Source organism: Micropterus dolomieu, linkage group LG06 (genome assembly GCF_021292245.1).
Source record: "Micropterus dolomieu isolate WLL.071019.BEF.003 ecotype Adirondacks linkage group LG06, ASM2129224v1, whole genome shotgun sequence".
Classification (NCBI taxonomy): domain Eukaryota; kingdom Metazoa; phylum Chordata; class Actinopteri; order Centrarchiformes; family Centrarchidae; genus Micropterus; species Micropterus dolomieu.
Genome location: NC_060155.1, coordinates 13,325,410 through 13,352,592, shown reverse-complemented (window position 1 = coordinate 13,352,592; position 27,183 = coordinate 13,325,410). Strand labels below are relative to the sequence as shown.

The window sequence follows — 27,183 nt, the reverse complement described above, 5'->3', positions numbered from 1 at the left end:
AGATGTGGCTCTGTTGAGCTGGATCTTGCCAACACAATGATTCGTCTTCCACACTTTGAATAACTACTAATTTGGAGAACTTTCTGCTCCGCCCCCATGCCCTACATTCAGGGCAAAAAAAAAAAAAGACACACATGTGAGAGTGGAATTTCAAACATCAGAAAATGGTTGATGGGACAGAGGAGGGAGATGGGAACTACAGGAACTAAGAAAACACAGCCTCCAGACAATTTTTTTCTGTCCTCGGTGCACCCTGATGTTCCCAAGGAACTCTTTTGTCATGACAGTCCTGTCAGGGCTGCGCTTTCAACCCCTGCAGGGACATGATGTCATTTCCTTGGCTCCACCAGTGATGTAGAGAACTTGCCATCAACTGCCAGAAACAGAGATGGGCCGACACCAAGCACGGTCTGCAGACAGTTTTCTCAACACAGTGCTGATAAGATACTATTAGGATAAACAGGTTGTAAACTGTCATTTACAGCCGTACACATTGAAATAAGATTTCCTAAATGTCTTGACTAGATGTGAAATGATTCCTTGACTAATTCATCAGGCAGTCAGCAGGAAATAAAAAAAAACACTGGTTACAGCTTCTTAAATGGGGGTATTTGCTGCTTGTATGGTATTTTGTGATAGTAAACTGAATATTTGGGGATTTGGACTATTGGTTGGAGAAAACAATTTGAAACATTTGAACTTTGGGAAAATCTGAAGGACATTAGACATTTTTTGGACCTACTGATAACGTGAGACAAGTCTTGGCTAGGTATAAGAGCAGTTTTAACTTTTAAGAGCAACACCAACAGCAACAGCAACCTTTTTTATGCTTTTTTTGATGAACGATTTTTAAAAAACATAAAAAGAGGTGACTAGAGAAGTGATCAAATAAATAGGTGACATCTTCAAATGTCTTTTGTCAGACCCACAGCCCAAACCAGATGTTCACTTTATTCTTAAGAAAGATTTCAGTAGAAATCAGTAAATATTCACAATTATCGACTTATTTAGCATCGATTCATCATTTCAGCTCAAGTTTGCTTGAATGCACTGAGGATTGAGTGCACTGATTTTTAGGAAAATTTAGCTTTGAATTAGTTCCTAGAAGCCAGTGTGTGCTACTTATGGCAGGTACTAATTACAGCTTGGTTCAGTACCTATAAATAATGTATATGTCAACAGGTGTTTTTACCTCTTGCATGTTCTGTTTAGGTCTGGGTCAGAATGACTTCCTATAACATTTAAATATGCAAAACTCTAATTCAAGGCACTTAAACTGCAGCTTTCATGTCTTGTTTTGTTTTGGGTTATAAATGGCTCCACACTGAAAGGCATATTAAAAGAAAAAAATGCTTTAAAGTTGAAATGTTCATCAGCGCAGTTCAAAAAGCCTAAAGATAAAGCCACTGAAAGGTGCAATGTTTCACTATTTTACTGAGAGTGCACAACAGTTGGTGTGTTCAGAGGCTCTTGGCCAAATGATTGAGGCAGCAGATAAGACAGAGTGCCAGCGGGCAGATGGACATGGTGAAACAGAGAGGGGTTAGCAAAGAAGCTTAGTAAAGTGAAGAGAACAAAGAAGACCCAAACTGAACAACCAGGTTAGTCTTCAAAAAGGAGTTGTGCGGAAGAGCAGACATTTGGACGAAAAAATGGATGTTTCTGTCTAGGTTTGTAGTTAAAATCACCTGTCAACCAAATAATGAAACATTCCTGAAAAATGCACTACTATTATTATCTCTGTCTAGCAATACTAATATTAGGGCTGTTTTTACCGCAAGAACACAAACAGGTATGATTAGATGAAACAGTTGTACAGTTTGTTGCATGGTTTGAAAATGACAATTATTTTCATTATAGATTAATCTACCAATTATTTTTTCTAAATAATGTCAGAAAATAGTAACAAATGCCGGTTTCCCAGAGTCCAAGATGACATCTTCAAATGTCTTCTTTTGTCTGACCAACAGCTCAAAATATTCACTTTAGTATAATTTAAGACTACCAAAACACATTTGAGATGCTTCGAAAATATTTATTACCAAAATAGTAATTCTTCTTTTGTTTTTTTCATTAAATGTTTTTTTCATTCAACTAATTGATTAATTAACTTTCATTTCTGAAAATTGTCCACACGGACTGACATTATTACAGACTTTGTAAGTATCACTTTGTAACCAGTAATCTTGACATACAACCAACTGCTGGTTGCAGAAATGGTTTATGGTAATAAAGCTCATTTTTTATATTCTCAACTTGAATGTTTTCTAAAGGTTACTTGGGCTTATTGGGACCATGTGTATTCAGCAATAACTGAACTACAAATTTGAAAATGTGTAAGGGGGAATAAATTACAAAATTGTCTGGTTTATTCTCTAATATTCGGCGACAGGTTACTCTGAGCCCAAATAGCCATTCCTGCTTGGCATAGAAATGAATAGGCTGACCTCAGAGCAGTTGGTTAAGCAGTGAGGTCAACGGAGAGGAGCAAAGAGTAGCTCGACACTGACATGGAAAAGAGAGGTTTCTCCTTTCAATCAGTCTCTTCATAAATGCACTGACAGCCTCACTTCTCGCCTCCTCCACAAATAATTCTAGCACTCCCCTGCATGCTGTCTTTATACACACAAACACACCCACACACACACACACCCACACACCCACACACACTGCTCACCTCCAGCTTGCTCTAATGTTAAAACACATTTTTACAAGAAGAAACCATGATTGGTCTGGCAACATCACCCCCACCTAATCTCACCACGCACACACACACGCGCACACACATGCACACACAACAAATTCATTCACTCCTTCAACACGTTTCAAAGAGGTGATGTGTTGATGTTCACACCTTCTGGGGGAAAATGCCTTGACACGATGTTAAATCCTTACACACTATAGCCCCATTCAGGCTGCATTAGTTTTCAGCAAACTGTATGCAAAGTAACTGCTAATACATACCATCTGTGATGTTAATGAACAACATGCAGGCAAGGAGAAATCTGTGTAATCAATCTCCAGTATTGCAGAACTCTATTCATGTGCTGCCATCGCACCAAAAATGTATTATAATAATCAAACATAATTTCCGCAACTGACAGCAGCTTGTTTAACAATGACACAACAGCAGAGCAGAAGAAACGTTGCATCCGGACCAGAGTGATCTCAGTTCAGGGTGAAAGCCAGGGGAGCGTGCCGAGTCCTCCTCTCCCCAAAGGAAATGACACATTATTTGCAAACTATCTCGGGGTTGTCATTTCGGATGGGACCAGCTGAGGTTTTATCAGAGGTTATCTCTGCCAGCACAGCAGGTCCCAGATTTGGCAAAATCTGGGACCACAAAAATCCGCACAAGTTACTGACATGGCAAAATTCAGATGGGGCTAAAAATGTACAGACATGCTCCATTTTTTATTACAACCCCCCCACACCAAAAAAATAATAATCCCATCCAAAAGGAGGTTATGACAGTGTGTACAATGACAAAATAACATGTTTGTTGCCAAAAGTGAAGAGCAGTTAGTTTTTACTAAGAAATATATGCAAATTGACCCCAAACACCATTAATCCTTGAGGGGAGCAAGCTGTTGGTGGTGAAAAACAAACTTTGGTTTCAGAAGTGTAAGGGGGAAGGACACATAAAGGTAGAGGTGCAATTTCCTGTATGTTTCTATCTATTTAACAAATAACACATAATTAGGAAAATTATTGATCTTCTTCATTTAAAATGCTATGTAAATTGCGGTGTTAGTTTCTGTTGATAAAGACTTCTGAAACGATGAGTCAATTAATCGGCAACTATGTTTATAATCGATTAATTATTTAGGTCAGGTTTCCACGTTAAAATGCCCCAAAATGATTCCAATTTTCAAAATTGAGGATTTGCTGTTTCTAGTAAGCTGTATATCTCCGGATTGTGGACTATTGTTATAATAAATGTCACTCTGGGCTCAAGTGATTATTGATTAATCTAGAGAATAATTTGCAGATGAATCAAAAATTAAAATAATCGTAAATTGCAGCCCCATTGCTTAAGATAGATAGATAGATAGATAGATAGATAGATAGATAGATAGATAGATAGATAGATAGATAGATAGATAGATGGCTTTTGATAAAACTCCTGTAACACTTACTACAAGTATCTCAGATCTGCCCGTTGTAAAAGCATCTTCATCCATCCTTGTATTTCAGCAACACAGCTGCTTTGTCAGAGTCTTGTTGTAACATACAGTGAGACTTGAACATAAAGTGTTAACAAGACATTTTCCATCAGTCAAACAAGCATGAGACATGTCTCTCCTGACATCCTGATTTACACTTCATGCTCAGTGCCTTTTCTAACTGATTGTAGAAGCCATTTAAAGTTATATGGCTTCTTTCGGCTGGAAACAATTTAATGCAGTGACTGTTTTGCCACAAACTTCATGGCTCGCTTCGCACCCACTGATACATCCATCCTCCTGGTTTCATCACCCTGCTGTAGTGGATTCATTGTAAAGTCTAAAGTTTAGTCCAACTTAAAGCACATTCTTGTCTGCTTTGCATTACCTATGCATGGTCAGCACATGGGGCTTTGCATTCTGTGGGACAGTTTGTGTGGTCTCTATTCATTCAGTGTCTTTAGTGACTGACATGCATTAATTTGCCTTGATTCAGTGATAATACTGTAAGCGTGTGTTACAGTTGTACACAAAGTCATCAACAATTTGTTGTTATTTGTGTGAAGCTGTAAAGCACACACATCATAGTCACAAACACACAAATCATTTTAAACTAGGGCTGAAATCTATATCAATTACCAATCAATTATCAAATTAATAAGAATATTTTTTATTTAATATGTAAATAACACAACAACCTCTAAAATGACCATAAAGGTCAAGGCAAAAACTGAACATCTGTAAATAACATCTCTTGGACTGTTTGTCGGACAAAACAAACGATTTGAAGGCGTCATTACTGACTAAAAACATTTTATAAACCAAATGATTACATGATCAATCAAGAAAATAATGGAAAAATCACTAATAATGAAAATAATCATTAGCTGCAGCCCTAAAAATTATAACATTTCTGTTAAAGTCAATTAACTGTTTTAGGATATTATGTATTTCATCAGGCAACACTCCTTACACATGTATAGCAAAATCTTCCACTACTCATTGTGTTAGGTTTTAATTAGAACTTCAATGGAATAGTTCATTTGAACAACACAATATTGTAAAACAGCATCACAATATGCCCCGATAGAATTTAGTCAATATATCATAATATTGAATTACTGTGAAGAAATTAGTAAATAAAAAGGGTTAATTACGCCTTTAAAGGAATGGAACCCTAAAAACAAATGTAAGAGCAATATTGAGTGAAAACCTGTTAATATATATATATATAAGACCTAAAGTGTGTAATTTTCTTTTAGGAGTAAAATCTTTGGTTGTGTGAGAACTGAAGGAGGTGGAAATTAACTCCACACTCTGCTCTGCATGATTTCTCTAGATGTTAAATAGTGTTTAGATCTAGTGACAGGGGAAACCATACCAGGAATTTGATTTAATTCATGAAACCACTGTGAAACACAGTGCGGCTACAGTAGTCCAATATAATTGCCTCATATACCTTGGCCATTACACATGCGGAGTAATCGTTGGTCCTAATGAGTCCCACGAGATGGCTGCCAATGCTATTAGACCCACCACCATGTTTAACAGTTGACAGCAGTGTTCTTCTGGCCTTTTCTGCATGTAAACACATCAGAATCCAGCAGGGAAAAATGCAAGAAATGTTCTGTTTCTTACACCAGGTAAACCTACTATTTGTGTCTTAGCCTTGGATGAAAATGTTTGCTTCCCCATCATCTATACCTGTTTTTTAATATGAAAATATATTTAGCTTCTTTTATTTTTTACAGAAGTGTGTCTACAGCACAGAGTGGCAAACAAATTAATATTTCAGACTCTTTCAGATTTCAGACTATTATTATTTAAGTTTTATAATTTGAAGCAGTAATAATCAATTTAATACTATAGCTGTAAACACAGCACTACCATATTATCAACTCATAAAGTTATAGTGAACACGTTTGCACATCCAGCAGACACCAAACAGCATTATCATTCATTTGTAGATGTGTTTCTGCCACCCGGTGATTGCAAGTCCAATATTAAATCACCTTTTAGCTCTGTTGTTGGTCTCTACCAACCCCTCAGGGAAATATCCCGCTCCTGGCTAACTGTGTCTGTCTGCCGTCTGGTGCTGAGCTAGTAGTGAACTGTGGGTTTGTATAGCTTTTTCACTGAAAGTGCAGAAAATGATACTATGAGAGCAGTGAGAGTGAATCAAACCAGTAAAAGGTTGTGGGCCGTAAAACCAAAACCACAAGCTGAAAGACACTAAAATGCTACATTACTACGAGCGACCTCTTTAACATTACATGTAGTACTTTGATCCATTGTTCATGAAAAAATGTTGATAAGTTCAGCTTCAATCCTAAGTTTTGACATACTTACATACTATTTTTGTTCGGTACGTGTGTACATTTTTTTAAACAATATTCAACACTATGTTTCCAGAATTTTTGGATACTCTAGCCATTGCCACCTCAAAATTTGTGGCTGAGACACCTGCAATTAAGGCAGTTTCTGTTTGTAATTGGTAGTTGCATCGTTTCAGTATAAAAAGTGGTGATTCGCCTCTTTTGAAGCAGACATATTACAGATGATTCAACTAAATAACAGTCACCCCAGAAGCAACTAGAATTTGGTTACATTTCAATAAAAAGAGAAATAAAGGCATGCTTGATGACATGTGAGATTGTGTACTCTGATTTGGGAATTGGGGAACATTGAAAATATTCTATGAATGTTTGCAAAGCAGTTAAACAACATTAAGTTAATAGATGTGATGAATGTTCTGGTTCAAGTATTTTGGGCTATAATAATCACAAAAAAGCTCTCCCATGTCCTGGAGGGACTGGCTTGGACGAAGAACCTGATTATTTTGACTTTAAATTTTAATTCAATTTGTCAAAACATTATTAAAAATGCTTTATAATCTTGAATAAAAAACATGTTTGTACAGGCCTGCTCAAATCTAATGGCATTTATTACAGGCAGATTATTCAGAATTACGGAATTATCCTTATTAGAAAATCCTTTTGTAGAGTATTTCACCAAGGCTTAAAGTATCGAGTATTTATATTTTTGCCATATTGCCCAGCTCTACCATTTGGCTGTACTGATTTGGCCATGAGCCATGGCCTTAATATACACACACACACACACACACACACGCTGCAGTGTGTGTATATTAACCTCGATGGGTTTCATGCTTTTTGTCACTTGGTGGCAGTAGCTCAGTCTGTAAGGATTAGGCTGGAACCAGAGGGTTGCAGGTTTGAACCCAGGTCGGACCAGTTCATCTTCTGGGCACTGCCGAAGGAGGCCTTGAGCAAGCTCCTGAACCTCACTCTAACATCTCTACGTGTGTTGCTATGGGTCCTGTTTGTGTATGTGTCTTTTGGACCTGTGTGTAAAATACTAACATAACAGAGGGAAAACATTGAGTTTCCCCTCGGGGATTAATAAAGTATATCTTAACTTCAAAGTTGTTTCTTCTCAGTATTGGTTCCTATTAATGTGTCCACTCATTTCCTTTGGAAATCAGGACTCAGGACATATATCTGCAGCATTTCCAGTGGGAAATGGGAAGCGTCTGGACTGCTTTTCTTGTTTCTTTGTCCATAATTTTTTGCTCTCTTCCTGTCTTTGCTGTGACAGTCTCACGGTTATTATTTAAGAATTACTCACTGATTCAGCTGTAAACCACAGCAGGTTTACCAGTGGGCTTAAAATATGTCTTCCTTGATAGCAGTTAGAGTCATCCCTGCTGTTTAAAAAAACTGAAAAAACACTTTTCTTATGGACTCCCCTCATATGCAACCTGAGTTTAACAAGTCATAATGGACAAAAATACAACACAATTACATAACATAGTCTCTAAACAACTACGTTTCCAAATATTTTGGTTCGATCTTGGAATGCAACATTGGCCAGACTTCATGTATTAAATGCACCAAATCTGTGAGATTATGACAAAAGACTTTGGGGCGATTTTTGACATGAAAATTTCCACATCTCTAAAAAAGTGTTTTAAATGGGACCTAAAATGACAATACAGCTGAATTTCAACATGCCAAATTATACGCTTTACCAGTATTTCCATGAGCTTGATCTGCTCGCTCCATTGTAATGCAAACAGGACGGCCATTCGAGTGCAGGAAGAATGAATCGGAACAATGATGAAAGTGCTTTAAGAATCAGGACAGCTGTCAGGGTGTACATTTAGCTGTTAAGGACTGATTTTACTGAAATGCAGCTATGTGTGTATGTCCAGGCAATCATTCTGTCTTTGCAGCATGTTTCACAGTTTGTCTCTTTGCTGTGTCCAGATATACTCTTTATGCTACCCTGGACCAAGACTTCATATAAAAAATATGTATTTTTTAAGGTTTGAAAGAATTTGCTTTGATTAAACCATCTCCCAGCCAGTTAACTGCAACTAACAATTACTTTCATTATCAATTAATCTGCTGATCATTTCTACATATTTTTTCTATTAAATGTCAGAAAGCAGAGAAAAACGCCTGCCACAATTTTCCAGAGCCCAATGTGAAATCTTTGTATTGCTTAATTTGTCCCCCCCAACAGTCTGAACCTCAAAGATATTTGTTTTACTGTGATAGAAAACAGAGACAAAAAAAAAAGACAAAAAATCCATCCAGAGAATGAATAGTGATTTTAGAAAAATGTCTCCTGATTCATTTTCTTTTGACGGACTAATTAATTAATTAACTAATCATTTCAGCTCTAGTGGCTGCAAAGTTTAATTGTCCACTTAAACTCCAAAACTATAACTTAGTTTGTTCTTCACCTGATAACTTCACATTACATCACAATTTTGTTAACAAAAGTCCCTAACTTGAAACATTTGTCTGTACAAATTAAAGAAGGCTGAGCCAAAGTGTCTCTGTGTGTGCTCCCATATAAACCAACAAATATAAGCAAAAAATACACAGCCACCATACCATCCTCAATGCTTCAAAAACAGAGACAAGGCTTCTGTAGATGCAATGCTTTCCTCTGCTGCCAAGTTTCCCTTGTGCTGTGGCTTAGCCCAACGGTAGTGTAAAGGATGCATGCTTCTTTTATTTTATTTTCAGCCCCCTGCCTCCGTTTTTTTCCCCCTCTCCTCCAGTACATCATTCCTTTGGGTGTTTGTGCGGTGTCCCTTAGTTACAGGATAAGAGACCCAGCAGCTCAGAGAGTTAAAAGCCTGCCCCGTCCCACTCATACGAACAAGACCATCAATAATTCACCCTCATCGGGAAGCATTATCTAACAGCCTTATAAAAATTTAAAGATTGTGGGTGACAACACAGAACCATGAAGAAAGTGCTCCGTAAGAGGACACTCCAGGTGGAAACAATGTATGTTAAAGTGGAAGCAGAGGAAGACTCATCTGCACCGCTGTGCTAGCTGGCCCTGTGAGGCTGATTTAACCATTACACAAAAAAGACAGACGCCTCAGTGAATTAGGGGAGAGTCAAGGAGAAGACACATCTCCACTCGTCCCCACCAGCCATGTCTATGTATGCGGGTAGGAGAGAGTGAAGCACAGAGGTGGAAGCATTTGCTCAGCTGTATTAACGCCCAGGCTCATTCTCATTGACAGTGAAATCCCTCTAAGCCTAGATCAATTACATCCAGCTCTGCTGTAATTAAAATGTCCTAACAAAGGTCTTAGGAGCACAGCACAGAAACATACACACTGAAAACAAGCTCCATCCAATCTATAGCACCATCTCCAAGAAAATAGTATGGTGATAAGTGCATGATGAAAGTGTCCAGGCATGGCTGCTGTGCTCAAAATATATTTTTTATTATCCCTCAATAAATATGATTTAAGATAATGTGTAAAGTACATAAGCTTATATGACACAATTATGCTGCAATATTTTTAATCAATGCAAGCACATAAAATAAAATATTCATTAATCTATACTCCAAACAAAACTGCACTTGTTTGTAGCCCTAACTACTAAGAAAACTAATTATTTGTTCCCTTAAGTACATCTTGCTTGACTATGCTCTGCTATGGAATGACATAACGCTTACGAGTCTCCTAATTAAAACACAGCAGTGGAGTGATTAGCAATCACAACTCCACTCTTCAAATATCAAGATCTGATTTGCTTGGCTGATCAACAACAAGCCTCCTTCTCACACTGCATCTCTCAGAGCCTGCAGTCCCTCTCTCTCTCTCACTTTCTCTCTGTTTTAAGGAGGCTTTTGAAATGGAGGAAATCAGCACACAAGTCCACAAGAAAGGGCTCAGTTGAATTTTGAGTTCTACATTGATTTATTTATTTATTTATTTTTTTGCCAGGATGCCATTTACATTGAAATACTTTGCTTCTTCTTCTTTTTTATGTTGACTGCCAGCAATCATAAAACGGATTAGACCTCTGCTGATGGGCACTTAAATGTTTTACATGATAATTCATCACCGTATGAAACCCAAGTATAAAACATCAAAAACATCACTTATGGCAGCCACCAAAATTAAATTTGAAAGCTGTCCCCTCATTGCGCCAAGGAGGGACTATTCCACCGACACAGAGAGAGCAAGATGGCTGACTGCACTGACACATTGTGAAAGCACGCCTTGCCATCCTAGGTAATAGATTCTCTTTGCTGTGTGACTCCCACCGCTTCTCATCTTCAGTGACAACGCCTGCCAATCAAAGCCAAGGGAACGTTCAAGGGCTTTGACAATATCTCCTCACCTTGAAAACACCCTGGCTTCATCACAAGACACCAAGTGACACCAAGTAGGCATAAAATAGCCATTAGACATGGCAGACAAAGAACTGGCAGACTAAAGGTGATCCTATGACTCTTTTTCAACGTAGAAACAGCTCTCTGAAAATGGTCTTAAAAGCATTATTTCTATACATAAAGACACAACAACAAATGCCAGCAGTACAGTGGGAGGTGACAAGTAAGTGTTGGACAGAAAATGCACTATGTGAATGCACTAAATGTGGAAGGATTTTATGACCATTTGAGGGAATCGGCTGTAAAACTTTTAATTTAGCCTTTTAATACACTAAATAACTGGTTTCTCAGGAAGCAAATGTAAGTGCCCTGTTCATGTGAAGCATTTAATAGAAGAATTTGAGCTTTCACATGCGGAGTCTCCCCAGATTTCTAATTTGGGAATAAAAGCATGGGTTTCGGTGTATACCTGTTACAATTTCTTTCTTTCAATGTAAAATGAGAAATAATCACATCAGACAAGTGATTTACATTTTTATATGATTCATGAATGCCACAAAGGAGGACGGGGAGATTTTTCGGCAGTGAAGCATGGCCTGAACCTCAATTTCTAGGATAATTATATGATACTATTTAGGAATTTGAGGAGGAGAGAAGCACTTCCTCAGCTGAAGACAGATGACCTGTCAGATGCATCTAATACCAACAAAAAGCCTTCAGCCTTTAATCTGCACACTTCCTGTGACCTATACTATGGCAGAACCAAATAAAGCACACTATCTTTGTATCCCCATGAGACAGAGCAGTGTCCTTATATGCTAATGCCAGTCAGCATTGGAGAAGAAGCTCCGAGGGCGGCCCAGACAACTCACAGGTCAGTGCTAATCTTCTGATATATGGAGCCTAAAGACCCCGGAAACATCCATCACGCGCCGCCAACGGTCCCCAACTGGGAGAGATCTGCACACACTGAAGGGTTAACACACACCCCAAGGAGACCTCTGATGATCCATCACTCAAGAACCAGCCTCCTTTTGAGCAGAGCGTCCTTTAACAACACCAAAGGAGTAGCTTTCTTAGCAGAGGTTCGCCGATGAGTGCATCCAGAGCCAGCGTGACTGCTAGACCTAAGCTCCAAGCCTCTGTTGATCATTAAACATCCATTTTAAACCAGTGGGGGAAAGTTAACTGTCATTTTAAACACAGGAGGTGGTAGTATGGGAGAGATTTTTCTCCCTCTGATGTATTTTCTCTGTGAAAAGGAGCGAGACCATATATCCATCCATCGGGTTAACTACCCTAACGCATAATCATTCGTTCCAGTCATCTGTCTCTTTATTTTTGAGGCGAGCCGCAAAACAGTTATGATGGGCTTTTGCAGTTAAATGAGAAACTCGCCCTGAAGCACTTTGTTAAATAAACAAAATGCCCTTTGCTTTTCTTCTTTTTTTTAAACCCATTCCTCTGATGTGTAGTTTTCTTTTAGGGGGATGGGGGTGGAAGGAGGACTTCACAGCATCACCGGTAAATGTCAGATTCGGTGTCACCCCCTTAGAATCAGAGACTACTTAGTAGACCCTAGACCATTTAGCCACCTTAGAAGGAGTACTGATGCCAATTTCTCCACCCATGGCAGCCTCGACGGACGCGTTCCTCTCCTCTTCAGCAGCTTTTTAATAATTTGAACGACCAGGCTCAGCCCAGCACACATCAGCATGGTTTCCACCCCACTCTCACTTTTTCTTGCCTTGACAAACTTGCTATTGCTATTGCTCCTGCCCTATCCTCCTACACATATAAACGCAGACAGCCTTGTTCTCTTGGCTTTGTCAGAAAAGGACAGTGTAGGAAACACTAACAGTAGAAGAAATGGTGTACATTCAGTACAAGTGGGAAAAGAAATTACACCATTCTGCAGAGAATGCACTGAACATCACAAATTCATTTGTAGCCGATGTAAAGTGTATTTCTCCTCTACGACCAATACAATCAAAACTGTCTCATCCACCATTATTCATCACTCCCTCTTCCCCCTCTCTCTGTCCATTTGGTTGTCCAACTTTTCACAGCGAGCGTGTCAGAGGAATTGAACAAGACAGCTGTCAAACCCGTCCGCCATGAGTCAAGATGGCAGGTGAAGTCCTCTTTTTTTTTCTCTATCTCTCTTTCCTGCTCTCTGGGTTCAAACCCCCCCCTTTCACTAAGTTCTGTGATGCTATTTTGTCCGAACAAAGGAAGGAGAGGAACAAGCAAGCTCTCTTCTCTGGCAGGTTGGGGAGCAGTTGGCTCATGTTATTACCCAGGAGAGGGATGACCATGAAGGGGCCACCGACCCCAACTGCAATCCCAATGGCATTTACATTCCCTGTCTCTGTGTAATAACATCTCACACGCTGCACTCTCTTTCACTATTAACCTATGCTGATCCTCCTTCCAAAGTAAGGGCATTCACAAAGGCAACAAGGGGGCTTTATTGTTTCTCTATGTGCCTGGTCAAAAAGAGTCTGAGTGTTTATTTTGCAATTAAACTTACCTATAACTGCAGTGAATATTGGGCCATGTGTCATAACACAAAGGATGGAGGGAAAATGGAAGAAATCCTTCAAAATAAACAGTGTCTTGCCGCATTCTTTCCCTGACAAACAACAGCTGCACAGAACGGGAAATAAATATTATCTCTGCGACAGAAAAACAATCAGACACCGCAAGGTACTCAGGGTCTCTCGCAAAGGTTGAATGCTCTGCGTCTTGACATCTACAGTCCCTGAATGTGGAATTAAACCATTTATTTAGCAAGAAAGCACTTGAAAGCAAACAAATTTTGAGGCATTTTAGATTTAGACTGCTGCGGCCAAAATACCAAAGTTATTTATGCTTGTTTCTTTTCTCGCCGTGGACGCTGTGGGTTCTCTTTCCCCTTGAAAATAAAATACAGACCTTTGTTGATGCTTTACGCTCATGTGGAAATACTGGGGGAAATGTTTAAACAGGCGAAATCTTTTTAACATGACCACGTCTCTGAATGGCGTCCAAAATGTCCACTAAATACATGGCTTTTGGTGTGAGATCATGGCCAACAAATTCTCCCAATCCCCACTAAATCTGTTTCTAACACTTGGTACTCCTTTTCTCTCTCTCTCACATACACACAACCAACTGCAGTGTTTGACCAGCAATCCTTTCCGTAGCCTTCTCCACCACCACCACCATCACCACCAGCAGCAGCACTCTATCAGAACAAAACTGCTAGAGGAAGGGGGCTGGTAGCTCAAGTTCTCCCTATTGAAATGCCGACACTTTGATATGGAAATTGGCAGTTACAAAAACCCGCTAGAATTCACACTAGCATGCATTGAAACCATTTGCGCAATGTGAGATGAGATGGCACTTCCTCCCAAGACAACACAGACAAATGGACCAAACCAGCCCGTCTGGGGTGAGTGAGAAAAGGAGTGAAGGTAGAGAGGGTGGGGGGAGGAAGAGGCAACAGAACATTTGTTCCCCCCTCTCTCTTTGAATTCCTACAACCCACTGTCCCAGCATTTGTTTCAAGAAACAGACTTAGCCTGAGCCGAAGCACAGGACTTTCATAGTGCAGCATTCACCAGTAAAACATCCCATTATGGCCTATCGGCAGGGGAATAAAATGACCTTTTCATCCTCAGGAATCACTGATGGGCATGTCAGCATCAAGCAGCTACATTCAACATCGTCCCTGCCAAGGAGGCTTTTTCTTTTTTTTTTTTTCATCTGGTCCTCCAAAATGGCTGTCATGACAAAAAACTTCTCCGCCACGGTCAAAATATGCTTTGGATTTGTGTGGTGGCACGTCAATTTCTTAAACTGTGCATATGGCTTGTGTGATGTTGCAGTTTTCTCAGGTCAGAACTGAACAGCCTAATGCTTTGGTTTGCTTTTATTCCCCCCTAAAAAAATATGTTTTAAAAAGTCATCATCTATACCTCCCCGCGTGAAAGCTGTTATATAAGTATATGCCAGGGAAGCTCTCAGTTCCCTAACTTGTCAGTATGGCTTATATAATGTTGCACCACTAACCTGATTTGGCATTGACAGTATGGATTATGTGTAACTGTTATTTAACCTTGATATTTCATCTCAGCACAGTTCCTTGTCCAGGGTTTCTTGCTGAAGCTCATGCGGCCCTATCGCTAAAAGCTTCACATGAGAATGAGATATGGTTCCCTAAGCCTGTAAAAACTCTATGTCTATGTGTGTGTGTGTGTGTGTCTTTGTGTGTGAGAGTGTGTCCCATCATCACACATGACTGGCTCAGGTCTGTGAATTATACATGCTCTGTGAAATGATCTTATTTTATAGCCGCAAAATGGAGAAGTAAATGGAGACAACAACTGACATCCAACTACTTAGCTCCTGGTGTTCTGGACTGGGTGGAGATATATTGTGTGAGCTCCATCTTTTCACCATGTTTTCACGTTCATTATCATCGTTGAATATCTAATAAATCAACTCCCCTTTGGTCTTTAAAGGGTTTTCATTCCTATCCAGGATTTTTTTTTCTTCATAGTGTTCACCTTTTATAAAGATAATCCCATGTGTAACATCTGAAATTATAAAATACATCTGAATATAAACATTTTCACAAATGTATCATGTACTGATGACATGATTTAGTGGGCTTTTCATTTAAATCAAATATATAGGCTATTTATGATTTAAATACACTAATATCCACATTGGGTTGATCCTAGTAGCCAAACAACTTCACATTAATTAAAAGTCTGGAGGCTCAAGACACTACAAAATAACATCATACACTATGGGCTATGTATTGATCTCATCACAACAGTTTTAAACTGCTGGAGGAGCCCGCGGGCCTGTTTTCTGACATTTGCCTTATCATATCCAGGGAGTGTAAATAAACGGTATTGATTCAGCGAGGCATAACCCAGCATCTCCCCAGAAAGACTCAAAACATCCGCTTTGAAAGGCTACTTACAGTGGTGAGCCGTGCCAAAATATGGATCCCGGCATGGGAGTGTGAATTTCAGATCAACACCAGGAGCCCCCTTTCTCTTCTCTCCTTTTTTCAGAAGAGGCCCCCAGAAACTAAGCAGCGGGTCGCACAAAGACGGCTGGGGTTCGGCTGTATGCTCCACTTTCTTCACAGTGGACAGATGGTGGGGTTTCCTGTGGCAGGTATCTGTTCTTCTTCAAGCCAGTACGTCCGGGTCCGGACAAATAGCTCCATGACGAGAGGTCTGTCGAAAAGTAATGCTCGTTACTTCAACTCCCCCCCTCCTCCTCTAAGTGCGTGCGCCCAGGCTCCTTCCGACTGGAGCGCTACGGTCAGACTGCATAAAAGGATCACTTCAAGGAGACGAGATGCGCCCCAGTCTCGCTAAAAAAAAATGAAACTCCAAGCACGTCTTCCACACATTCAATTCTGTCTGAAAGTCTCCAGCGGCCTGGTTCACGGATACAGCCCGGAGAGCGATTATATGACTTCTTTAGTCTGGCTTTCGGTGCGCAGCCGGTTGTTCCCTCTGCGCCTCATCCACACGCCGTGCAGACAGTCGGAGCTACAGCCGGACTGGAGGCAAACAAGGCGAGGAGAAACGGCGCACCGGTCCCCTGCTCTGCAGCAGCTGGCAGTGGAGGGCAGCACAAAAAACCTGGAGCAGATTCCTGGCAGGACACGGACCGGATCCTAATGCTAATTATGACAGCCCAGCCGCATTAAGGCTAATATTAAACTCCTATGTCAGTGTGCTCAGATTTTCACGCATGTGTTATTAAAGCACAAACACTTTTCTGCTGTATTTTTCTCCAACAAATCCACGAAGCACAGCATTTTAATCAGGATTCCCGCTGTTTAATCAGGAGAAGAGTGCATACAAGTGCAAGGCCATTCATTACCAATAAACACGTTTCTGAAAGCAGCCCACACAAATAGCATAGGCCTACACATTTTTCCATACTGTGGGCAGTAGTCTGCACCTGGATAATTAGTATTTCATAATAAAAACACAAAATAATGAGGCTGAACTAAGGCTTGTTTTAATTGGGTTTTTATGAATAAAGCATGTGGAATAAGAAGTGCACCTTTTATGAAAAGCATTTGACTTTATTTAACAAGAAGTACTCTATATAATGGGGCCATGTTACCAGAGAAGAAAAAATCCGCACTTGAAACTCTTCTATAAGATTGATGTAGATTCACCTTTACTGTCATAGCACACAGTCAGTACCAGTTTAGCAGCAAAGAGTATAGGCCTATAGATACAGCCTGCGTGTATAGATGAGTGAATGTACAGTGGAGTTGAAAGGATAATAAATTTAAATTAATCTCCAACTATACTTATAAATTTTTTTTTTTTTTTAAATGATAAACAAATTGTGTTATTGCAGCTTCTCACACAAAGATTCGCTGCTTTTCTTTGCCTTATGTAATGGTAAAGCACAATATATTTGGGGTTTTGACCATTGGTCAGACAAAGCAAGCTACTTGATATCACTATGAATGTCACTTTGGGCTTAATAAGGAAATGTTGATGTGACATTGTTTAGATCTAATGATTAGTCAAAAAAAATGGCAGATTAATTTATAATGAGAATAATCTTTAGTTGCAGCGCTATAATGTACAAAACAACAATCAGCCCATGAGTAGAGCCGGACCATCCTAGAGCTTACTATGCACGATGAGCAGGGCAAGTTAAACAAGGCCCTGCCTCACTTTCGTGTCAAAGCGAGTGTCAGTGTTTACAACTTTAATGAGAGGATGAAGCTGGACTATCCTTCAGGGTATAAGAAGAGAAAAAAGCTCAACGAGAGTGAATTGAGGGAATAGCAATCAGGTATAACTCCTCAATAAGTGTGATGTCAGCAAATAACAGTAATGTTAAGTAGATGTGCTAGCTTGCAGTGAATCTCTCCCTAGTCTGTCTGTCTTGCTGACCTAGCTGGGCGACAAATCTCTTGGTCTGTCTGTGTCTTGTGGCTCGTTTGCTTGCCTGCCAGACTTTATGCCTGACCACTGTTAGAGTGAAATACAACTATTTGATACGTTTAATAAACGCACACAGGCAACAGTGTTTATAAATTGCAGCTTGGAAAAGATAACCTGGTCACGCTTGAACATGCATTTGGGGTATAGATAGCATAGTGGATAAGACATCTGCCTTTGGTGTGGGAGACCCGGGTTCTATTCCCACTGTGACACATCCACCAATGTGTCTGTGAGCAAGGCACTTAACCCCCAGAGGCGTGTAACCTCTGACATATATTGCAATTGTAAGTCACTTTGGATAAAAGTGTCAGCAAAATGAGAAAAAATTTAAATGTGTTCATATATGCGCATGCAAGAAATAAAACGCACGCATTCCAGCAGTGACCTCTGTACGGACCAGTCCAGTCAATACACGTATGTGATGGTGCTCCATATAGGCACACATCATTTTAAAACAAGACAGTGATTTTCTAGTGAAGTTACAAGACTAATGCAAGGTGGAAAGCAATTGATTGAAATTGATTATTGACTATTGAAATGTTGATTAGTGGGGCAGACTGGCCAGTATGGATGCACACAGCTCAGTAAATAATAAACGTCTTGTATTCAGCCAAGTCATAGTATAAGTAGTATGATGGCGCTGATAACATTAATATCTAGCTAGTATGGATATATAATTTAGAGGTTCTATGCTGAAGTTTGTCAGTAGAGTAGATGCTGGATTGTCAGCCAGTACAAGCACAGTTGATCCACATTCAGCCTCAGCCAGTACTAGGACAGACCCAGTACAGACGTCACACAGACCCAGGCGAAATACAAGCAGCCTCAGCCAGTACGAGCACAGCCAGAGATGTACAGCCAGCATCAGATACAAGCAGCTCAGACCCTAATGGAACAGTTTCTTCTCCACCAAATGACCCAGCAGTTTGGCCCCCACTCTTAACAAACTTTATATAGACTGAGTTAGTGTGCAGAGATTCATTTAAACCAGCACTGGATTTTTCTTAGCCTAAAGACAAGCCTAGAGGAGGTTTCCATTCAGGTTTATTACAGACTAGTTCCAGGCAGATTGTTGTGGGAGCACTGCGGTGTCAGGAGTGACGGTGCAGCAATGGCAAATTGTTTACATAGCTTACGAGTCAGGTAGGAGGTCCCCATAGCAGAATTTTGCAGAAGAAATGAGTGCAGATATGATATGTCAGGAATGTAAGTGTGACATGTTTAATATGGCAAGAACATAATAGTGTATATAGTAGAGTGAGTCTAGCTATGTTATCTGCAATATAACACGCAAACAGGAATGTAATATGTACAGTGTTACTATATACATATATAAATGCATCAGACCTGAAAATACTTGCTGCAGGAAAACGGAAATATAACCTTAACCCTCTACCTTGAATTTGCGCAAATTAAATACAGTAGTCACTCAAACATGCACCTAAACTACTAGTACACAATGGTTTTCAATCAGTTCCTCAGAGCAGATGCTCATAGACCTTGTGTGCAAACACTCAGTATCCATCCATATGCTCATGGCAAGTTTGCAGTATTCATCGTCTAGCTTTGAATTTTATTCTTGTAGACATGGAAAAGTACCTGAAACAGGATTTAGACCACGAGAAGTTACAATGCCCCACTAAAATTGTGGAAATATTTAAATACATTTGATTTAATGTATAATCCCTTACAAATGTCACACGTTAAAAAAAATCCCTCAAATCAAATGGTGCATTTTTCAGCTATATCCCCTGTATCCCCATTATACTGTATATTAACATATATTTAAGGGACTACTTGTTTCACATGTGGAAGTGTGTGTTTGAAAGTCCATATCGTGTATACTTGTAAAGTTTTAAAAAAAGTTTTGCTGACAATTTCCCAGTGCATTTTTGTATATTATGAAAAAATGCCAATGCTACAGGGCCAATAGCTTTTCCTACAGGCACATTATAAGTCCTCATAGGAATATTACGAATTATCTTTGGTCACTGTTTGTTTAATGAATGGAAGAACAATATCATGCATATGTTGCAAGTCCAATGTATTGCCACAGTGTCTACAGATGATTGCCTTTTTCTGAAGAAATGATCTATATTGCAAAAAGGAATTTTGTAGCATTAGCTCTGCCTTCATTTTTAAACCACACCATGCCTCCTCTGTTGGTTACAATGGAGACGGAGAAAATTGAATCCTGATTTTACGGTTGTGAATGGAGACCAGAATTGCAAGTGAGTTGGCACCCCAAAAACATGAAACTATAACTGAGTTGACTGGAAATGATTTGGCTTTGTCGATGAAATTACACTTCAAAGCTGAAAGCCCATTAGAATTTTACTGTAAGCTGCAAAACATAAGCATTAAATTTCCATTTGTGAACAAATATGATATAATCTTAATGACAAACTGGACAACCACATGTTTGAGCACGGCAGATCCCCAATTATTTAGTCATCATTTGTTTACTGCTTTGGATATGACTGCAGGCTACATATTTTTCTGTGTTACAAAAACAGGAACAAATAAAGAAAGAAGAAATAAATGTATTTGAAAACATTCTGATTTATTCAGTCACCACACTAAGCCGATCATTAGAAACCATTATAGCCATAAAAAGCCAGAGCACAACACACTAATAGTTCAAGAAATGCCTACCTGTGATCAGCTGTGTCCTCATTGTGAGCGGAGGTGTCTCTGCCACCTTTCTGCCGAGACAACATGCAATTTCTAATATGCCATCTGAGCTCTGTCATTTTTCCTCTAAATATCGTGTGAAGTCTCTGTTGTCATTTCTCAACAATCGATGTACTGGAAGGAAAATGATCTGCCCAGCTGGAAGGAGGTTTATGGTAACATTTTCCTCAGGTTTCTAAAGTTCAGCCCCATGCAGCTTTCTTTTGAACATGATATTTTACTGTTAGCTTTCATTTTTTCTATTCCTATTTTTGGATCCTCTGTATTGTAATAAAAGAGCTACCTCAGTGGTGCAAATGCAGGCGGAAGACATATTTTCCTGAGAAAAGTCTGTCTAAGAACAAACACTTGATCACCAAGTTTGGAACTATTAATGCTTTAAATATCACTTCTCTTCTCTTCCTCTCATGAGCCAAAGTACATAGCCAGGTCAGTGGTCTCCGTTACACGTGGCTTCAATAAAAAAATAGACCCCTGGCCACACAGGGGAAATGTGAATTTGGGTCAAATTCGCCAGGTGGAAAGTGAGAGGATTAGTGCAGAGCTCGCATGTTTTCTGAGGAGTAGTTTTACATAATAAAGAAAAGCGGAGAAAAAGAAAACAGATGTAATGATGCTGATCCACTGGCACATATACTTATTTAGAGAAACAATGTTTATGTATGGCCTACTACTGAAAGTGTAAACTCTATTTCATTTGAACTGACCCAGGAGAGCCTGACTTGCTGGTGTTTTATTCATTGTGGTCAATACAGTATATATGTAAATACACACAGCCGGCCCTTGTCTCTGTTTTTTCTTCTTCTTTTTTTTCTCCCAAGGACTGATGAAGTTGTCAGAAAATGCTTGGCTTTGCTTTTTTGCTGCAGTCTGTCATTCCTTTCATTGCCTGTGTTCAGTGTGCAATCAAAACCCTAAGTAATAGCACAAAAGAACTAAAAGGGAGTCTCTGTTTTGCTGCTGACTCATCTAAAGAGTGTAAATAAGTTTCATTGGGAGAGATCAGACTTTATCATAAGAACAGACTTCATGCAGTAAATTATAGGTCTTTATGAACCTCCAGCATAATGAAATTATAGAAGCACTGAAACAACATGTGCCCTTTTTCCTGTATACCTCCCTTTCTTTTTGCTATAGTTTAACGTCCACATTTGACCATAGCTTTTGCTTACTCACTTTGCATTAATTAACAATGGGGAGAATAAATACCATCCTTACATACATATTACATCTCCTATGATTGCTCATGATTGCCACTGCTTTCCTCTGCATTACAGCTTAAAGCTGGGGTAGGCAGTGTTGGAGAACTAGCAAGAGACAGTTAGACTTTGAAAGTATGCAACTGAAAAAATCCCACCCCTTCTCTTCAAGGCTCCCTCTGAAACCACTCCCCCAAAACACATTTTTATGCACGGGCAGTCTGCGCGCAGGTAGACAGGTACGTAGACCAACAAAGCTTTTCATGATTAGATTGGCCGCACTTAATATTCCGATGACAGCCACAGATGCCTGATTTTAATTTTTGCAATTCTTTTTTTTTTTTTTTAAATGCGTCAGAGCATGTTATTTGTTGATCATTGTTGGGATGTTAAGAGGATTTCAACAAATATAACAAAAAATGCTTCTGAAATAAATTGCTTAGCCCAGCTTTAATGTCAGACAGAGACAAACATCCTACGGGTGTACCTAGTTCAGCAACAAATACAAGATTTGTACGAATACGTTGTGATTACATTGTGTTGTTGTGGGAATACAGATTTTTATTAGCTTTACTAGTCATTCAGATGTTGATTTATTACAATATCTTCACAATGGCACACTCAATTACTTTCAAATTCTACTCATGTTGCCGATTATTTTACTTGAAAGTTAGCTCCAGAAACACAAGAGAACAGCAGCCCACAAATGCCTTAAAGTACAAAGTCAACTCCACGTCTTGTGAATCCAAACTTCAGATGTTACACTGGATTATAAGAGTGATAATAAACTTTTGGTGGTAGAATTTCTGTGGTACTTTTGCAGCCACAGAGACCCCCACAGTTTCAGAATTCAAGTCGCTTCACCTCTACGATTTTGTCCTCTCATGCATTGTGTGTGTTCCCCTCCAAATGTGTCATTCACATTATGGGCAAAAACTTGTCATGTAATAATGTGGGGTGTTTCAACAAACATTCATGCAGTAAATAAGAGGCTAGCTGGGAATGCTGCGGTAAATATGTCTCGAGTCATTATTAAGTGGTTTTACTCATTAAGATCAAAAGCCACAAACTCAAAGGCAATCTCAATCTTAAAAGGGAAAAGCCATTTATTGAAAAAAATCAAAGGATCTAAACTGAGTTTTTTGAGGATTTTCTTTGGGATTTGATAAATGCTTTTGTTCCACGCAGACAGAAACACTCTCTGTTCTTTCTGCATTCAGCAGAAGCTAATTCTTTGCGGCACCCATTTCCCAGCTTATTGTGTAGAGTAGCTTTCTATAGTTTTGTAATCATAGGGCAGCATGAAAAAGGGTGGGAATTGTCATGATCTAGATGGTCATATAATGGCAGTTTCCATGGTGGAATGGGCTTGATTATAAGGCTTAACCACGAGTGAACTCTCCCAAATTCATGATAAGACAATGACTTAATTCAACGACGACCAGGAGGATTGCTTTGCACTAGCTATTTGTAAATCCATTACTTAGATTGTTTGTATAGTCTATAAGTATTGTTCATGCATTTTAGAATGAGTGAGAAATATCTAATTATGGAACATAGTTAAGTTACTACAAGCAAACAAGCCATAAACGTTAGCTAGCATTATGGCGTTAAGATGTTGGTGACATATATTGTGCGAGATGAGACATGTAGTTCATTGAGCGATTTCACACAGAACTAAATGTTACTGTTTTTACAACAAACTGCGACTTTCTTGACAGACCAAAATATTTTTAAATTGACAAACATCATGTGTAATTCATGACACAGTACAGGATTTAAAAAATTGTTACTGCTTGCCATTAACCGTACATGTTCTTTCCAAAATACGGTCCTATGGGACGGAAGCGGAACGAAGGGACTTGCAGACCCCACCGTTAAGATTACAGGTTAATTACCGGCTATAGCTCTAACTAAAAAAGACACATTTCTGAGCCTATAGTAGCAGATAACCAACATAAATTCTTATTTCCTACATTACATGTCTTGTGAAGTAAAAACTATATCACTCCCTCAAATCTTTATCCTGCAAAAATGCTTACAAATAATACAAATAACTAAAGGCCAGCTAATTTCGAAGCTACATACTGTTCGTCACAGTATAAATAGCATATTCAATTATTCATTTAGGCCTTTAAAGTCGCTTGGGAGGTGGCTTTGAATTTCAGAACCATACAGTATATTCTGCCTTCTGGAAGTTTTGTAGTCCTCCCTTTTTACCCCATGAGACTTGTGTCGACTGCAGACTCTGCTGACAGAAGTTAGATCAAGCATAGAAAGTGAATTCAACAATCTACAATAGATAAAATCTGACAAGCAACATGGATCCAGACTTGTCTCCTCACTAGATCTTTTTGGCTCACAGAACTTTGCTTTCCCTCTGTCCTTGGGATGTCTGTAAAAATGCTCTTATATGGAGAAAAGCACAGAACAAATAAATGTAATGTACCAGAGTCACTGCTTTCCATCTGTGTGATTTGCTCCAAAAATATCAGCGTGTCTCAGCCCAAAAACAAGCTTATCTGAAAAAAGCATCTCAATCTATACTTGAGCATTTTAAAGCACTTGGTAAAGCACTTGGGAACATTTGCTTTAATTTAGTTTCCAATGGTGATTGTTTATCTTAGGGTGTAGTTGTACGTGTTGTTGCTCTGTTGTTGTGCAGCGAGTCTACCCCTCTTCCACATAGAGGCTGAAACACTGAAAAATGGAAACAGATGCTCATTGTTCCAGTGCGAAAAGACAGGCAGGACAGGAAGAAAAAAAAAAGATTTATAGCATCTAATAATTTCGTTCAACAGTAGCTGATAGTTTTAATATAAGTAGTTTTATTCACACTGCTGAGCTGTTTACTTGCCAAGTCAAACCTTTATTTAAAATACAGACAACAGAATAAACTATATAACACTAAAAATACCTTTTGAATAACTGGTCTGGCAGAAAATACCATAGTTGTAACTAAAGTAGTAACTTTATTCATGCAGTGGGTGGTGGTTGAGTTTTTAGGAAAAGAGGAAATGGGTCATCTTTGCGTGCCAGTGAAAGGAATCCTGTCACTCAAGTAGGAGCTCTGGGAGTGCCTCTATTTTTAGTACCTGGAGCTCAGACGCATACCATACAGTTTAACCCTGACACAAACACAGACGCAATAAATAATAAATCCACCAAACAGGAAGATATTATCCTCTCAAGGATTGGTTGGAAGTAATTAATTTGCTAAGTAGCTCACAAGTAAAAAAAAAAATTGGGTGACATAAACCCTTTATGCCAAAATACATGGAGGAATAAATGCTAGTGGAACACAAGAGATAAAGAGGGTTTGGGACTTCAAATATAGTCCTTCCCTCTTTTCAAGCTAGCTTCTTTTCCTCTTAATATATTCTCAGTAGCAGTTAAAGAAATGTTTTACTGGATAGTAAAATATTTATATCCAAGATACGCAGGTGTTTTCAGCAATGCCTGATATGACATTTCCTCAGGGCTGCGTGGGTGTGGGACAAACAGTGTTTGATTGACATCTCCCTCTCTACCCTTTGTTGTCTTACACCTGTTGGGGTGGGACAAATTACAAGTTTGTGAACCCACCTAATTACCAGCATTACTCCACCCAAGTTCAACATGAACAGAGGTCTAGTCAACCACACCGACACCTGTAATAGGTGTGGTTGTGTTTAGCAAGGCCTTTGAATAACATTTGTAATGAATCCTATGTTGCAATTAGGGAGTTCCTGTCAATACCCTTTGTTCACGTAAACATCAAAGTTGTAATTGGACTGCATTTCATAATTGTTCATTCGTAATTAAGACTGGAAAAATTATTTTATTTGGAGAAGAGATGTTCGACTTGGCTCTTCATTTATATGTTGAATCCCGGAAAAAGCAAACAATTGTGGATGCCTCAGGTCAGCCAAAGTCTGCTGTTTAAGGTAATTACACCCAAATTAAATGAATATCCCTATATGCACACGTCAATGCACATGACCACTTTTGCATCATATTATCTTCAGTTGTCCAATAATGTGATCGCAGGTCACATACATCGCTTCCTTCAGGCCGTCCAGGGCTGGGAATTTCTGAAACGAACCATTGCTAGCACTGACATTAAAATAAAGTCCAACATTAACTCTAATTCAGTCAGTATAGCTGATTAAGCTATAGACTGTATCAGATTTCACTTGTTAGCAAACTACTACTAATATGTAACATGATAAATATTAGCCAAGTGTGTGTAATCACTTTGGATTAATGCCAAACACAAGTCAGAATAACAGGTTTTCCTGATCTTACAGACCTGCCGACATTGCCTGAATGCAGCATGTATGAGTTGTTGAACCCTAACACAACAAACTGTCTATCTTTGTTAAGAGGTGTTTTACTTATTTTACAATGTTTCTATGCGCTAAAGCAGTAAATACGCTCTAAGTTTAGAATATGGACAGAAGGCCATTGTACTGTGTTTTCGCTTTCCAGAAAGAACAATAACAAGTCCTACTGAGCAAACGCTTGTAGTCCAAAAGCTAGCCTAGAAGTTGGTTCTCCATGTTGATTCAAAATATCAATAAACACTACAGGAGCAACAATGGAACAATACATTTTTTCCTACATTGCCAAAACTGTCAAAAAAATCTGAGTTGCTTGAAAACATGCATCCAATCAAAAAGTGAACCATAATTGTGCAGCATGTAAAACATCGCTGCCATCTATGACTTTGAGAGCCTTTGTGTAAAAATTACTTTCATGCTCAGGTGAATATGTTCAGAGAAACATTACTCACTTCTTGACCGCCACTCAGCCGTTAGAAGCCATAATTTCTTCACAGCACCTTTCTGCGTGGCATTGCCTCAAATGATAATCACAGCATTTCACAGCAACAGGTATGTTAGCGTGGAGAGACCCGGCAAAGAGGCTATTGGAGCACAGGTTTCAGGCAGTGTGTTCTTTAAGTGCAGGCTCTTGTTGTCTGAAATGCGATGAATTGATGGAAAAATACAGGTACAGTGTGCTACCTGGTGGGAGTAGAGGCAGAGTTAGTGTGATATTGATTTGATGGCTCCATTATAAATGGCATATTGTCTGCCGTGAAAACACACAGCAAAGTGAACATGGTTGTTTGGCCTGATGTAGTACATTTACACATTTGTAGTACTGGTATAAAACATGCTATTTTTTTTTTAAATCGTGTTATTACACATGCAAGAACAGTCTTCCAAGGAGCTATGGCAATAATAAACAGAAGTTAAGTTACGCACATCTATATACATACTCAACTACATTAGTCTCACTGACGGTTGAACTGTGATAGATATGACGTAGGAGGATAAGAGTAGCAAAGGTGTTAGTTTTTCAAAGCATTCATGGCAACCACATCAATCTGGGCCCATGTCAGACATGTTTGACATGATTCAAGAGCGCATTTCATGCCATGACATTTGTCTCAGGACAAAATTGAGACAGAAC

The 27,183-nt window shown here is 39.2% G+C and overlaps 1 protein-coding gene across 5 annotated transcripts in view; it reads right to left on the bottom strand.

Moving 5' to 3' along the window:
• LOC123972400 (adhesion G protein-coupled receptor L2-like) overlaps positions 1-27,183 on the bottom strand; it is a 126,765-nt gene that overhangs the window by 70,000 nt on the left and 29,582 nt on the right. For 2 of the 5 annotated variants that reach the window (XM_046051894.1, XM_046051898.1), the window contains exon 1: positions 15,823-16,413. The exons of the other annotated variants lie outside the window; for them this stretch is intronic. The gene's annotated coding sequence lies outside the window, so the exon portion shown is untranslated. Of the gene's footprint in view, positions 1-15,822; positions 16,414-27,183 lie in introns of those variants that run through there. 5 annotated transcript variants of the gene reach the window in all.